This window comes from Egretta garzetta, unplaced genomic scaffold, assembly GCF_000687185.1.
Source record: "Egretta garzetta isolate BGI_Z169 unplaced genomic scaffold, ASM68718v1 scaffold595, whole genome shotgun sequence".
Taxonomy (NCBI): domain Eukaryota; kingdom Metazoa; phylum Chordata; class Aves; order Pelecaniformes; family Ardeidae; genus Egretta; species Egretta garzetta.
In genome coordinates this window covers 733164-745914 of record NW_009259682.1, presented here as the reverse complement: position 1 = coordinate 745914, position 12751 = coordinate 733164, and the positions used below count along the sequence as shown (strand labels likewise).

Here is a 12751-nt window from a genome sequence, read left to right as displayed (position 1 = left end):
TGAAAGCATTGCTGTAACAATCTTCTCATTTCAATAGTCAAAACTTCTTCAGTGTCAAGAAACCCCAGGATTTGCAGGACACTACAGGTGTGTACTGGGTTTGTGCAGCAAGATTCTGGTAGCAGGAGGGGCTACGGGGGTGGCTTCTGTGAGAAGGTGCCAGAAACTTCCCCCGTATCTGAGAGAGCCAACGCCAGCCGGCTCCAAGGCGGCCTTGCCGCTGGCCAAGGCCAAGCCCATCAGCAGCGGTGGCAGCGCCTCTGGGATAACGTATTTGAGTAGGAGGAAAAAAAAAACCTGCTGGAAAAACCAGTAGCTGGAGAGAGGAGTGAGGATATGTGAGTGGAGCAGCCCTGCAGACACCCAGGTCAGTGCAGCAGGAGGGGAGGAGGAGGAGGAAGAGGAGGTGCTTCAGGCACTGGAGCAGAGATTCCCCTGCAGCCCGTGATGAAGACCATGGTGGGGCAGGCTGTGCCCCTGCAGCCCATGGAGGCCCATGGGGGAGCAGATCTCCACCTGTAGCCCAGGGAGGACCCCACACCGGAGCAGGGGGTGCCCAAAGGAGGCTGTGACCCCATGGGAAGCCCGCACTGGAGCAGGGGAGGAGTGTGAGGGTCCTCCCTGTGAGGAGGAAGGAGCAGCAGGGACAGCGTGTGATAAACTGACCCCAACCCCCATTTCCCCACTCGGGGCAAGGAGGTGGAAAAATCAGGAGTGAAGTTGAGTCCGGGAAGAAGAGAGGGGTGGGGGAAAGGTGTTCTAAGATTTGGTCTTACTTTCTCGTTACCCTACTCTGACTTCTAATTGATAATAAATTAATTTCCCCAAGTTGAGTCTGGTTTGCCCGTGACAGTAACTGCTGAGTGATCTCCCTGTCCTTATCTCGACCCATGAGACTTTCCTTGTGTTTTCTCTCCCCTGTCCAGCTGAGGAGGGGAGTGATGGAGCGGCTGGGTGGGCACCCAGCCAGGCTCAACCCACCCCCACAGGGCTGTATTTTTTGGCTTCCTCTCTTCAGGGAGGTTGACTATACCTATTTATCACTGGTTATTCTGGTATAATGCTGCATGGTGAATTCAAAAATAAAAATCTTTCAGATGCTGGAGAATAACTTTTTTTTTTTCCCCTGGGTAATTATACCAGTATAATTACGCTGATGTAATTACGTTTGTAAATCAGATGCAAGATTTCTTAGTGTGGGCACTAGCAAAGCACTGAATGTGGTGCTTCTGGAAATTTAGTTGCAAATAGTGTTTATTTTTTTGTGTTATACCCTCCCCTGAAACTATAGGAGCAGTAACTTAAAGGCAGTGAAACTTCTGCTGTCTTTTCTGCTAGTCACTCATTTCCTCTTTATTAAAATGATGGGTGAAAAAAACCCAACCTGGCATCAATCTCCCGTTAAAAATTATTTTTAAAGTGTATCGAATGCAAGGACTTTTATCTTCATCCTGGGAGTGCAGAAGGAAAGCGAAGCCTTGTTAATGCAGTGGCAGTTCAGAATTCTTCTAGCTTACAATCTTCCTTTTATTTCCACCAATTGTCTCCTTTTTTTAGTTTCTGACGGCAGCGAGGTTGACTGTAAAGGTGCAGTTATCTCTGAACTGCAGAAACAGTTAGCAAAGGTTTATTAAAAAAGCCTTTTTATGAGGCATCTCCCTTCCCTGTGGCTAATATAAAAACCAAACAATGTGTTGTCCCTCCCCACCCCACAAGAGCCAGGTTTTGGAATTAAAGAATTTGTCTCCTGTTGCATGCAGCAGGTAATGTGCACAGGCTGTAAATAGTAATATTTTCATCCTGATCTTATTTTTTCTCTTTTGGCACAAGAATTAGAAATGTCACTGGTCTGAGAGGTGGAGGAAAAGTTTGGGGTTTTTTTCCCAAGGAACAGTTTTCCATATGGCAGGGCTTAGGCGTCCCAGTGATTGTCTGTGGGGAGCACAGGGGCTCATGGTGTCTTTTAAATGTCTGAAACCAAAAGCCATTGCAATGCCAAATTGGATTGGGTTCGTGAAGGGAAGTTTTCCGAAGAACGAGCGATTATACAAAGCTGATGCGTTTTATCGCTGGGGATGGGCCTTGCACGGACTCCGAGAGTCTTGGGCATTGCAGGTTTGGAATGAAGATCATTCTCAGATGGTAAATACCAGGAGCGATCAACATTTGTTTCAGTCTCCAAGGGGCTGGATACAGCTGTGAGGCCATTGCCGCTCTCTGCCATCGTTTCTGATGCCAAGCAACCTGCTGCAGCTTTGTCCAGCTTGAAGCGAAGGGAATGACGGGAGGCAGCTCTTCACAAAGGCATTTCCTAAGAAAGGTGGTGGCCAGCCGTACAGCAGAATACTTGTTTTTACAGAAGTGCAGGAAGTGACTGAAAACTTCCCATGTCATGGAGTCGCTAGGTGAGCATTCATGATGTGTTGGTGGCTTTATTTGAACGAAGCTCTCTATGCTCGTCTGTCTGCTGCTTAGACACAGGTTACAAAAATGGCCTTTACCGTTCTCAACTGAGCAGCGACACACAAGAAATGGAAAAAAGAAGGAAAAAAAAAAAAAGGCAACCATACTAATGAGTGCAAAAAGGTTTTTTTCCCCACCCATTGCTTTCCCAAGTTAAATGGGAAAAACTTCCTAGAAATGCAGAAAAAGTCGTTGCGTAGCTGAGGTGCAAACGAGCAGGATCCTCTGCTGCCACAGCCTCCCACAATTCTGTCAAGCGTTTGCAGGAATAAAAAGCTGAGTGTGATGTTTTGCTGGTGAGCGGGTGCCTCGGAGAAGCAGCAGCAACACTTGGCGATTCTCTTGTCTGCTAGGAAGCAAAACTTGTGCTCTCTTTCGTTTTGATTTTAGGTTTTTTTAAATTTTGTTTTTAATTGTCACTCAAATACTATGGCTCCAAAGCATCACCAATTGAAGCAGATGTTTAAAACGCTGAATGGGAGGGTCACGGCTTTGGAGAGACCCTCGCTGCAGTGCGCTGACTCTTGGGACCAAATGTAGGGCATCTCTAAGAAGCCTTACGTGTCCTACAGAGAGCGGACGGGGTTTGGAGCTCTTTCACAGCCCCGGTGGATCTTGGTAATTCTGCTCTTCTGTGATCTGGAACATCGGTTTTCTAAGCAGCAGCTTTTCATATTGTGGACTTTTAGCTGGTTGTTTTTCAAAATTCAAGTAATCTATGACCATTATAAAATCTTTGTCTGCAATTGTAGAGTGGAAAAAGCCATCTAATTCCCCCCCCCCCCCCCCCTTCTCTGCTTTTAAAGGAAATGTGTTTGTGGAAAATGGACGTTAGGAAGGGGCTGCTGCCTGCAGTGTCTACTCCTCTGTTAACTATGATCTTACAGAATTTAATTCCCATGTAAAAACTGCTCAGGCACGGAATAGGAAGACACAACACACAAAATTTTGGCTAATCGAACCTCCAGGTCAGCAAACTGAATTAGAGGTTGGTGCAAGGTTGTTTTGCTCTTCACAAATGGAAATTCATGGTTTGCTTCTTGCAGACGATCCCTCCGTTTACTCCCAGCAGTTCTGTTATATGGATTAGGAGCTCCCTGCATCTCTTAACACTGAGCTTTTAAATGATGATCGAGGCTTCTTTTCAGAATGGAAATGTAAAATTTACATTGTATGGTAAGATGATTGATGTTCGAGAACAACAAAAAAAAGCTGGTTTAAGATCACACCGCATAAACATTCTGCTGGAAGACATCAGACCCTGGCTCCCGTTGTTTGTCTGTGTATAGATAATTATTATTAAATAAAGGATTTATCTTTGTGAATAGAAATGGGTGTCCTGTCAAAATGGCTCTTCCAGCTTTGCAGCAATTTCCAGAGGAAAGGATCAGTCACTGGTGCGGAATACGAATGGCAGGGATTTTCGTAACAGCCACGGGAGCACGGCCCTTCCCCTCGGGAAGGGGAGCTTTGCAATGGGCTCTTTAGCAAAAGCAATTGTTTGTGGTGCTCGGTGACGACTCCGAAGGTGGTAGCGGGTTCCGGGGGCGCGGGTGAGGAGAAGGCAGCCGAATTCCAGGTGATTGATGGGAAAAGTGAGTTCACGTGCTGAATTCTGTTCCCGCGCGGCTTTTACATCCCCCTGATTTTCAGTGAATGGGGAGCACTGTGAAGAGCACTCGCGTTAGGTGCATCACGCTGATGAGATCGAGAATCCTTGTTAAAAGCTTGACTGTTTCTGACTTAAAAATTCTGTCTGTTTATAAATGCAAACTCCTAACTTGTGAATGTGTGTTAAGAATTTGCTTGAGCCCTTTGACGTGACGTTGTGTCTCATTGCTGACTGCATTTCTTTTTTGTGCAGTGGTGATTCCAGTTTCTCATTATCAATTTAAGAAAGCAGGGACTGTTGTGAGTTGGGTTTTTTTATTATTATTTTCACGTAATTTTGATAGTTCTTCTACTGCACTTGCACCGTATTGACCTGAGCTGCAACAGCCACCGGTCCCGCTGTCCCTCTGCCTCAAAGCGATGGTCACCGAGCTCTGCGTGGTCTCGCAAAGCGCGCTGCGCGTCTGGAGTGAGGCAACCGCTGGGAGATCCTGGGGCGGGCTGGGTTTTTTCAAGTATGACTGGAGGGAACTTCCAGCTGTTGTTTCTAAAGGTCCATTTGCCAAATCTTTAAATCTTGTAATGATACCATGCAGGAGCGCTCCGTAAATACTGACAAGAAAAGTCATTAATTTTTGAGGGGAAAGAGCTATAATGGGAGTATGTTTGTTTGATTTTTTTTCTTTCGTGTATACATATAACTTCTATTAGCGCTAATTGGAGTTGGATGTGTGCATCGAGGAAAACAGTAATTACAAATCCAGCATTTTATAATCCTCACATAAATTAGGAATCATTTTGAGGTTACCACGCTCATTTAACATCCCATCTGTGTTCAAACAATGGTTGCAGAAGTGACAATTTAGTATTCGATCGATTATCTGCTGCTTCCCAGTGAAAAATTTCCAATTAGGTTTATTTTGGTTAGTTGAGCATCTGAACAGTCTTCCCTGTCTTTAGTCCTGGCGTCTGCTGGGAATTCATAGTTTCGGCCGCACGTGGGACAGGAGATTTGATGGCAACTGGATGCTTTCTTAACTGCACACTGAAGAGTTGGTCATGTTTCTTAGAAGGAGCCAGGGTATTTTTCTAAAATAATAATTACTTTTTTTTTTTTTAAAGCCTGGTGATGTGGCAGTGCTGTGATGTACAGTTGATGAAATGGCGAGGGAGGTAAACTGTAAATATCTGAGCGTCTGGTCAAATGGATGTTCTAGAATTCGGCTACTTCTTCATGTTAGTGTATAAATCTGATTTCTTTTTAAGAAAATCCTTAAATGGCTAGTCCCTGAAAAATACCTTTTAAATTCCTTCTGGTCGGTTTCTGCAGATGTTGTGACTCAACTCGGGGAAAAGACACGAGCTTTGTGCAGCCTGGAACACCAACAGAAACCGTGTGAGATCAGTGCTACAGGGGCAGGTCTGCAGGCTAAGGTTGTCCCAGTCCCCAGCTCCCTCTTCTCTCCCCCCAGGACGCTGCTGGAGCCTCTCAGCGGCACCTAAAGTAAGAAACGTTTCCATAGCCAGGCCTCGCCGGCCCTGTAAAGCACCGACCAAACGCCTGGGAGCCTCGCTGTAGGTATGAGGGGAGGTATTGCTGTGTCTTGTCCTGTGGTGCTTAAGAAAAAAGCCTAAAAACCAGGGGTGTGGTGTCTATTGCAAAGTGCTCGCCTAGGCGGACGCTTGGCCAGCCCCGTTAGGATCCTCTTGATGTACAGGATTGCAGTTAGATGGGCAAGCTGCGTGCTAGGCGGAAGGTGGCTTCCTAAATAGGCTTTAAGGCCCGGCCCGGGAGAGTAAATCATGATTAACTTTCTTCTGAGTCACTGGGCACTTGTGAAAGGGGGGCTGATGGGATATGGTTTGCACGCGTGATTAAATCTGTGAATTCACAGGGCTGCTGTGCAAGTTCCCTACGGCTGCAGTTGTGGAATCGCGGAATCCTTCACGTGGGAAAAGACCTTTAAGGTCATCGAGTCCAACCGTTAACGTAGTCGCGACTGTAGTCGCCTTAGTGCCTCGGTGCAGGTTGTCTCTCAGATGAGAAGTACCGGTTGTACTAATTTGCCCAGTGGGTTTATTAATTAAAAAAAAAAAAAAGGGAAAAAATGCGTTTTTACTAGTGTCTTAGGGCAGAATTTAAAATAGCAGCCCCAAAATTGCAAGACTAATGAGACATCTCAGCTCCCCCACGTTTCATTTCCACTTTTCAATGCTTTATAGCCCTCTATAAAATTGTCAAGCATTCATGTCACACCGACTTAAAACATGTCTTGTAAAGCTATCAGCCTTATCCTGGAGAGGAGAGAGGGAAAAGGAGGGAAGTTTTTCCCCTCCGTTACGGAGAGGAAGCAACGCGATGTATCAGCTCGCGTGGTGTCCTTTGAATGCGTCGTGAAGTGCTCTGCAAGTGTCATCTGAAGATTTTGCTGGCCTTGTGTGTACACCAACAAATATTTAGAAAAGCGGAGGTTGAAAAGATGGAAAGTTTCCATTTTACGCTAGTTAGAGAAAAGGGAAATGCGAAGGTCAGTCTGTAATTGGGAATGAAGGTTTCAAGTGCAGTTGACGCATGAATTATGAAATGGGCTGTGCAGCTTGTGAAAAATGGGACTACGCGTTCAAGTATTTTCACACAGGGACGTACAGATCTTTATTTCGTCAGTGATTTGAAAAACTTCCTGGCTTGGGAAGAATGCAGATGAAAGATCGAGCTTATTCCCAGTTAAAACCAGGGACTGTTTTCTGGGAAAATTAGCGGTTGCAGAATTTGTAAAAGGTAACGAGTGACATCACTTGTTGATAACTATTACGTGATTCGAGTAATCTGGGATATTTGGTGGGATACGAGGAAGGGGGAAGAGCATTTTAGGCTGGAGTTGTTGCTTCGGCCTTGCGCAGGCTTGGCATTGGTTTATTTCGAAGCCTGTGTAAGGACAGTGCTGGTAATGGGGTTTGCGTGTTTGGGCCTGGCATCGTAAGACCTCACCAAAAAAATACGGCCCAGGTGAAGTCGTACAACAGTCCCGTAGTCTCTGCTGGAAGGAAGCTCCAAGGAGCAGCTTATTAGATGTTGCCAGGTTAGGCAAAACAGCTGGCACGCGAAGTAGTGATGTACTGCCCCTGACACGGGGAAGCTGGCATCTGGAGCAGATGAAGGTCTCTCCCAGCTCCCCCACATCGGTAGGCATCACAAATACCCGTGGCATTAACAAGAGAAGGATTTTTGGCAGACTTTAGACTTTTTAATGGTTGAATCCAGACTTCCGTGCCTGTACATATCTGAGAATTGTTTAAAGGGGAGACCGGGAAGAACTTTAAAAGATGAGCAACCTGAGGAATTGCCTGGTGGAACACCTGAAGTTTATCTTTGAGGATGTGGAGGGAATCAGTTAATGTTTAGTGGTGTGCGATGTGCGTGGACCACAGAGTGACTGTAATGGATCTTCCTGAAGATGTCGTTTGCCTGAGCAAAGTGTTTCCTAAGTTTCTAGGGTGAAAATAAATTAATGACCGTAAGTCGTACAATGCAGTGACCTTTTCTTTTACAATATTTTACAGTATTTAAATGTCAGAGGGAGAGAAGTTCAGAGAGGTGAACTTGGGTTAGCGGGGGAAGGAAGATTTTCTAAATTCAATCCCTTAACTGCAAACTCTGAATGCTAATCTTGGCCTCGCATAACAGCGGCTGCTTGCAGGAGTTTTCCTTGCAGCTTTGCATGCAAACTGATCGCTTCTCCTCGCTCTGTTGCCTCTTCTTCCTCCCTTCTCCCCACATCTGGGCTGTGTAATTCTCCAGTAATTCTCCCTAAAATATTTCCCTCTATAAACCCAAGGAAGCATCAGCAGCTCCTGTCTTAGGGCTGGGCTTTTCCCCCCGGCGTGCCGCGGAGGAGCACTGCCTCTCCCAGGACCTTACCAGGTGGCCTCGGTGGGACGGGGCGCTGCGCGGTGACAGCCCTTCCGCTGCCTGTGCCCTCTCGTGTGGTGGCTGTCCTGTGGGGAGAGCTTTGCTCTATGAAACGCTGCTTGGGGGCTCTGCCCCGGCATCTGCTTTTCCCCGTTTGGGCAGGCGAGTAGCCCAAAATAGGAGGAGGCTGGTAACAGCAGCTGACTTGTGCTGTCTTTTGTCTGCTGTGGCTTATGCATTATTCGGGTTGCACAGGTATCTGATTTTCAGTGCTTCCAAAATGGCCAGAGATGGCTTTGCAGAGAGGGGGACACGCACACAAGTCTCGCAGTGTGGAAAGAACGATTTTGAATGTCGTGTCCGCTGAAAATTGGTGTTCACCAGCACCCTGTATTTCTGCTTAGGGCTGCTGCAGAGAGCGTGCCTGTCTGTCGAAATGGGCGTTTGGGTGCCGTATCGCTGCACTATCTGGAGGCAATTGAATTCAGTCCCCATTAGCCTTACATTTTCTTGTCAGTCCCCTGGAATTTTTGATGTTAGAAGTCTCCAGCTGACCACAGAAACCTTCCTTCCCCCGGCGTGGAGCAGCTCCTCTCCTTCCCCCAGCGTGGAGCTCCACAGGTAAAATTTTACCTCCTGAATCTCAGTGTGGGCAAGATGTTGCTGTCCCTAAACAAAGAGGTTTCCTGTACATGCTAGCAGCACGCAGAACACTAGGATGGGGTTTTTTTAAAAGTGGTTGCTGTTGCCTGAGCTTCGCTCCCAGCAAAATGGGCGGTTGGAATTTCCCTACCAAAAAGTGCCTGTAAGTTGCTTAAAGATTTCTAAGACTTTCTTCGTGCATTTTTGTCATAGGTTTGTACATTAGTTACTGTAATTCTGTCAGACTTACCCGGATGCTTCCACGATGTAATGGCGCTCAGCCATGACCTGGAAAGTATTTATCCACACAACAGCCCGCAACGCGAGCCTTGTGCGCAGTGCCCACTGGAGTGGTGTGTTTGAAACACTTTATATCCTCTCGTAGGAGACGTGTATGTAATTCGCAAGTGAGTAACACTCTCAGCTCCTAATTCATGCAGATAAAGCCATCGTGCCACACCACCAAGCCCTGGGCATGCATATATATATATGTATGTGTGTGTGTGTGTGTGTGTATATATATATATATATGCTAAATATAAACATAGAGACCATGGTGAGTAAAAGGAGGAACGGTAAACAACTGAAGGGGGACTGCAATGTCAACAAGATTACCTAGGAGTAATTGACAGCAAGTCAAACGCAAATAACACTTGTGAAAACAAAAGGGAGATACAGAAAACTACTTTTCAACATATGATCAGCTCCAGAAGCTGACAAAAAGTGTTTTCTGTTGATTATTTTGTGGGTTTTGTTATTTTGTGGGTTTTCTTTTCATTTAAGGCCCAAGACTTTCTAGCTGTTATTTAGTCTACTGGAACGTAGTCAGGTTCCAGCAAATAAATGTCCAAGTGATTCTAATGGGTGTCTAGAAAAGCAAATCCTACAAATGGCTGGTTTTAGACTCGGAAATTAAAGTCTCTGTGGAAATGCATCGAGTGGGAATATGAGCTCTTGTCTAATGGCAGCCTTTGATTTAGACCAAAGCTGCTTTACTGACATTTGAGCTGTGCTGTGGAGATCCTGTTCTAACTAGAAAACAGTACAGACTTTCACAGAGCTTAAATTCCACCGAATACATCTCTTAAGTACTTTGCTCAAAGGAATGTTAAGCTCTTTTACTAAATCTGCAAATTATAGCTATTTGACAACTTGTGAGTTTACAGTCTGACAGCTCACGTCATCAGTCGGAACGTGATGAGCGGAGTAAGGGGCTGCATTGCTTGCTGGTGACTTAAAGGAATCTTGTAATAACAATCAACTAGAAAATGTTGGAAGGCTGTGACAATCTGGAAACTGTGACATCTGCTAAACACGCTTCGTTTTATTCCTGTTGACTGTAGCGAGATGCGGGCGGTATTTCATGGAAATGGCGCGGTTGTGTTCCACAGCGGGAGCCAAAAGTCTTCCTCGAGGACCCACGTGGTCACTCAGGTGAATTTCTATGTAAATGACCGTGACACTTTCTTAACGCTTGAGCCAGATTAAAACGAAGTTACTCAACAGATTATTTCTCTCTGACTGCAGGAGATAATGAAGTGAAAACAGTTAGCCTGTGAACTTCGCAGGGAACGGAGGAGTAGATGAGAGGGAGCTCATGAAGTCCTTGCTGTTGAGTGCTTTGACGTGACCAGTGCTGTCTACATGGGAAGCAAACGCAGACTAATGGCTTTATGGTTCAGAGCAACTCAGCGACAATTTCAGATGAAATGCGCAGTGTTAGAAGAGATGTAAACTCACAAGTGCACATATGTCATCCAAGTGTAGAGGCCTTGAACATGCAGGGTGCCTAAGTGTGACCGATGGAGTAGAAGAGCTGTGTTTTTCTACGGGAAAAGATTCCTTGCTAAGATCGGTTTGTTACGCCCTGTGGCTGAAGTATTTGGAATGAACTCTCCTCAATGATACATTTTGTAGGCAACATCTACTTGTTTTAGTACACACTCGTCCTGAAGTCCACGTCACCAAACCTGCTTTAAGACCTGTGAGAGTGGTTTACCAGGTAGTGGCAACGTAGCCGACTAAATCCAGCCAGCGCCCTTCTTTAAAATAGGTGCAAAAAAAGACCATGGCCAGAGGAAGAAAAAATGTACTTGTTGAATCTCCTAACTGTTGCCAACAGAGTTTTTGAATTGCAGATCAGAGATGGGCAACAGCTATCAAGTACGGTAATAAATATGTGAAGGGAAGCCCTTGGCGCTGTCTAAGCGCCTCTTGCTGTTCAGCCAGATGTTTACCTAGACCTGAAGAAAAGCTGTGATCAGCCTGCTTGTGGCTGACTAATATTTTTCTTCACCCGTTGACTGGCTAGCCATAAGCAGAGGAAATGAACTAATTATTTAAAAACCCCAAACCCACCTAGATGACAAAATCTATCTTTCCATTCTTTCCAAGAGCTTCTCCAGCAGTTTGTGGTTCTTTCCAAGGGCTCCATAGCTTCTCACCAGCCTTGGGTCGGGTTGGGAGAGAGCATCTCTGATCCTGCCGGTGAGTCGCCTCGAAGCATGCAGACTGGAAAGCGCTCTTGGTGGATCACATTGCACCGTCTGGTGTGGTGGTCTGTTTCTGAAAGTGTCAAAAATCCTCTGTAAGGATTAGCTGAAAGATCTTAGAATGGTTCCAGAGCGGAGCCCAACGTGCTGCCAATGTGCAAGAACAATCCATCGACCAACTAGCTAGGACTAGTTAGGGAAAAGTTTGATGTGAGCAGAGTGTGGTTACCTAAGCCTTAGTGTTTTCATCAGTGGGAAACTGCGTGTTGTGTGACCGGGAAGTGCGTACGTGAATCTTTTCGATGTGACTGAACCTTTCTGTGAGAGTTGCCTCCAAGTGCAAAGTCCGCATCTGCGGTCAGGCTCTCCGGTCATACGCATCTTGACACCGTCTTTTTGAAGGGAAGCAGGAACAATGTAAGAAAATGATCACACAACTGAGAATATTTATTTGTGCTATAAGGAAGATCTCTAAAACTTTCCAAATGTCTAGACTTCAGCCGAGATTAATGTCTGTGGATCTCAAAATCTTGGGACTGTCATCACAAAAGACACTATAAAAAGGTTGGAAATTGAGACCTTGCCGTAAATCCTATAGATAATTGCCTAGCTCCCTTATGCCATATGAGGTAAGGTTTCTTGACACGGGCAGTGCAATTACCTACTATACAAATGGAAAATGAAATTGCAACTTTGTGTGCGATTGTCAAGAAGACACCCAAACTACAGGCTATCTAGCAGAACCGCTGCCCTCTCCTTTGGAAGAAAAGCTTGCATTATTCTCTCTGGAAACAACAGATTTGAAGACATTAATCTTTTTAAATGTGGCCTTTCAAGGTGTCTTCTGAAAGATGATGATCTGCTAAGTGTTTACACTCATTTCTGCAGCTTTCATCGAACAGATAGAGAAATCTCTTCACCTGAGACCTCCTAGGGCTTCAGTTTGAAGTTAAAATCCAGACTGAGTTTAAACAGAGACCAAGCGGACAGCAGATACGGGGCTTAAATACGTCTTATGCGATGCACTGAAGAATAAATTAAATGGTCCTATGCTGTTACGATGGACTAATACCTGAATAAGTGTTTTTCCCCTTTTTGACTATTCTTATTCCAATTAGGGGCAAGAAGGAAAAAAAGTCAGCATACCAGCGGTGTATTCCCTCGAGGGAGAGTGTATATGTCGCAGAGGAGATGGAGGAGGAGGAGGTCCTTTCCTGTGGCAGTCGGAGACAAATTAACAGCATATCTTGTCGTGGTGTCTTCTGGAAGGCAAAAAAAAAAAAAAAAAAAAAAAATTCACTGAGATTATGAATTACAAATTAAAAACAACAAAAAAAAAGCCTTGGTTGTAATCACTCACCATAAAAAGAAGTCCTTTAACTTTAGTCTTAATTTTGGGGAAGATGATGAGGGATGCAGGAAGCACATTTCATCTGTACTTACCGTCGTGTTTCTTTGTGGTTTTGAAAGCAAACGTGTTGCCTTGAGAAGGAAGCTAAATTGGTTTGCACAGGTGTAAAGCTTTCCTTTTATTAATATTTAAATAAATCAGGGGCTGTCACTGAACTGCAATTTAGTATTTTTTTAATCAGTCTTTGTTGGATTGGAAAGCATTTATTCTGTTAGGAGGCTA

General features: G+C 45.2%; 1 long non-coding RNA gene across 2 annotated transcripts; it reads left to right on the top strand.

The window, feature by feature from the left end:
• Nucleotides 1–8388: 8388 nt before the first annotated feature.
• Nucleotides 8389–12378, top strand: LOC118452270. 2 transcript variants are annotated; one of them, XR_004841968.1, is made up of 4 exons: nt 8389–8605; nt 8840–9033; nt 9970–10060; nt 10154–12378. It is a non-coding gene; the product is annotated as an uncharacterized LOC118452270 (long non-coding RNA). The 2 variants fall into 2 exon arrangements; XR_004841967.1 differs by having other exon boundaries at nt 8389–9033.
• The last annotated feature ends 373 nt before the right edge of the window (nt 12379–12751 follow it).